At 34.2% G+C, this 2766-nt stretch overlaps 1 long non-coding RNA gene across 2 annotated transcripts; it reads left to right on the top strand.

Annotated features, from left to right (window-relative positions):
- Positions 1 to 233: 233 nt before the first annotated feature.
- Positions 234 to 2354, top strand: LOC113292657. Of its 2 annotated transcripts, none has more exons than XR_003331813.1 (4): positions 234 to 536; positions 680 to 715; positions 808 to 1004; positions 1895 to 2354. It is a non-coding gene; the product is annotated as an uncharacterized LOC113292657 (long non-coding RNA). The 2 variants fall into 2 exon arrangements; XR_003331812.1 differs by having other exon boundaries at positions 808 to 1981; positions 2204 to 2354.
- The last annotated feature ends 412 nt before the right edge of the window (positions 2355 to 2766 follow it).

The raw sequence follows: 2766 nt of genomic DNA, 5'->3' as shown, positions 1-2766 counted from the left end.
TGAGATGATTTTCCTTTGATGTGCTTAAAAGCTGAATCAAGCTCTCTTCTTAGAGCTTCTGGCCCCACCAAAAAAATATTGACTCATAGGAACTTCGGGATTTTTCGCACCACATATTTACATTTATTCTTCCCACCGACCGGCGGATATCAAACGTAAACAAAACAAAAAAAAAAAAAAGAAAAAACTTGCGTCTCGATCAAAAAAAAAAAAAAATGCAGCAAATTTTTTTTCTCTCTCCAACTTTTCTTTCGTTCTATCTTTCTCTAAAAACCAAAACCCCAAATTATCTTTCGTACTTTCTCTCGCTGTCTTTTCTACCACTCTATCTCGGATCTCCAGTGGTTCCTATATTTCTTTGATTCGTTTCTAACTGGCATGTCTGCTTTTCATTATTGTGTTTTGATATTCTTTGGTTTCAGAATTTGTTGATTCTGATTTTGATTGTTTTGATTTCTTTTTTAAAGGGTTTAATGGGTTGTTTTAGAATGAAATCAGTTAACTGGACACGGGATGTGATGACTGCGATGGCTAATGTATAAAACCTTCTTGCAAACCCTAACTCCTATGCTTCTTTTTCTTTTCTTTTTTTCTCTTCTTGCTGTTTCTTCTTAATTGGTGATGTATCTTAAAGCCTGTTATTGATTTGATTTTTTATAATCATAGTTTTTTCTTGCAGTTGTTCCAGAGGCTATCTAAAGGAAGTGTTAGAACGGTCAGTGTTGATTTATTTAATTCAATGGCTGCTATTTATGTTATAGGAATAATGTAAATTCTATGAAATTGGATTTTTAATTTCTGTTTCAGGAGAAGGAAATCATCTTGTGTTTTCATTGATGGAGACTATTTCTCATTTTCTTCACGTTATTTTGTCATAAATATGATAATCTCTCCCGGGCCACAATAGTTGATCATAATAGCCTCAAGGTATAAAGATGCATTGGAAGTGTTTGTCGAATTGTTTCAACGGGATTTCGAATTTTATTTTGGGATAATGGACATCTGTAAGTTGATCTTTTCCTTAATTAGATCTTCCTGTAAGTAATCTATTCAGTCAGTATTTGATTAGGAAGGGTGCTTATTTTTGTGCAAGTGATTTATGCTAATTGGAAAATGGTTTTTGGATCCTTAACTGATAAAGTTTGCTTTTAATCAGATTTATGTTGATAATCGTCCACTGCCTTTTGTATAATCGATTTTTTATATATATTGTGTACTCTGAGCTTATACTTTTTCTTGCTCATCTGGATGATACGATGAAGAATCAGCGACGGAACCAGACATTTTATCAAATGGGGGCAAATTCATGTAATAAACTTTTGTGCATAATAGCGAGTAAGCGGTCGAAGGCCGCTCGATTTTCTTTTGACAATTTTATTTACCTTTTAGTTTTTATTAAGTGAAAATGGAATCATAAAATATTTTAATTACATTAAACATAGAAATTTAGATGAATTTTTATTTTTAAATCACACGTTTGATATATTTTTATTAATTTAATATGAGTTTAAATTCAATTCTATTTAGCATATCTGCCCCTGTAAGATCCGTAAATTACAAAAATGCTAAGCTTATATCAAACGAATTTCAAAATTAAGTGGGGGCTGGGGACCCATTTGTCCCCATTTCCCTCCGTCCCTGCTCATATAAGTGGATAATAGGTCCCTGAGCCTCCCAGTGAAACGTTTGCCAATGCAGATATATGTAAGCATGTTCAAATGAGAATGCGAATTTAGTTTTGATGATGCGTTCTGATTTTGTCTTGATTTGATTGGTATAGACTCTGAATAGTAGGTCCTTGAGCCTCTCGATGAAATACTTGCCATCAATTGGTATTTTTCTGTTTGTGCTGACATAATGGAGTTCACTGGAGTATGAAAACCATCTATTGCAGGCTGCAGTAAAATCAACAATTCCTGGAGTTACTTGCAGCAAAGCGAAATGCAGTAGAATAAGGGGTGTAAAAAGTTGGGGTATAAAGGTGAGTATGAAATCTATGGTGCATATAGATGACACATAGGGTTATAAAAGTTGGGGTATAAAGGTGGTGTATACCTATAGCAGCTTCGATAAGGGGTGGTAGTAATTGTCAGCAACATCAAATTAAGTACCCCACCATTGTCAGCACGGAACTTACATATTGTCATGAAATGTCATCAGTTTAGCCGTATAATCTCTGTTTTTGTTGGTATGGATTGTGCAGATCTTTGACTAAGATACTACTGAAGGGAGATTTAGGTTGATGCATAGGGGTAGTCAGTGTCCACATATCTTCTCCTATGTGCTCAGTTTCTCCATTTCATATTTCCATGGACCATGTACAATGTTGTTGTATTTGCTTTAGACCATTTTGAATACAGGTCCAATTCCAAGATCCTTTCTTTTTGATCTTATAAAGAACTGTTAATTGATTGTTTGGTATAGGTTGCGTTAATCAAATCTCATAAAAAGCTATTGATCTATTTCTTCTCCTTTTGATGAAAGTTTGTTCCCATTTATCATTATTCTTATGTAATATGTTAAAAGCTTAAGTCGTTTGACAACGAACATAATTATAATACAGACTCTAATGTCCGAAGATAATCGGGCCACCCATTTTGGAATATAATTTGGCTGCCCAATCTGTTCTCGTGCAGAGCACGGGCGCACAACTAGTTAGTAAAATAGGGGATGCATTCTCCAAAGTTTCTTTTGGTAGTTCTATTTCTTTGAAAATCTCGTTACTGATATCTAGAGAGACTATAAGATTGAAATGGTCTAGTATTC

This window comes from Papaver somniferum, chromosome 7, assembly GCF_003573695.1.
Source record: "Papaver somniferum cultivar HN1 chromosome 7, ASM357369v1, whole genome shotgun sequence".
Taxonomy (NCBI): Eukaryota; Viridiplantae; Streptophyta; class Magnoliopsida; order Ranunculales; family Papaveraceae; genus Papaver; species Papaver somniferum.
This window is presented reverse-complemented; position numbering and strand designations above follow the sequence as displayed.